A 335-nucleotide genomic window follows, 5' to 3' on the forward strand; every position below is an offset into this window, starting at 1 on the left:
TGCTACTCCTGCTTTCAGAGGAAGGTAAACTTCCAAACTCATTCTATGAGGCCACCATCACCCTAATACCAAAACCTGACAAAGATGTCACAAAAAAAGAAAACTACAGGCCAATATCACGGATGAACATAGATGCAAAAATCCTTAACAAAATTCTAGTAAACAGAATCCAACAACATATTAAAAAGATCATACATCAAGACAAAGTAGGCTTTATCCCAGGGATGCAAGGATTCTTCAATATCCGCAAATCAATCAACATAATACACCAAATTAACAAATTGAAAGATAAAAAGCATATGATTATCTCAATAGATGTAGAGAAAGCCTTTGAC

At 34.6% G+C, this 335-nt stretch overlaps 1 protein-coding gene across 1 annotated transcript in view; it reads right to left on the reverse strand.

Annotated features, from left to right (window-relative positions):
- Nucleotides 1–335, reverse strand: part of PRKD1 (protein kinase D1) — a 352,693-nt gene that overhangs the window by 102,917 nt on the left and 249,441 nt on the right. The gene's annotated exons all lie outside the window — the stretch shown is intronic.

Source organism: Bison bison, unplaced genomic scaffold (assembly GCF_000754665.1).
Source record: "Bison bison bison isolate TAMUID 2011002044 unplaced genomic scaffold, Bison_UMD1.0 scf7180017864181, whole genome shotgun sequence".
Lineage (NCBI taxonomy): Eukaryota > Metazoa > Chordata > Mammalia > Artiodactyla > Bovidae > Bison > Bison bison.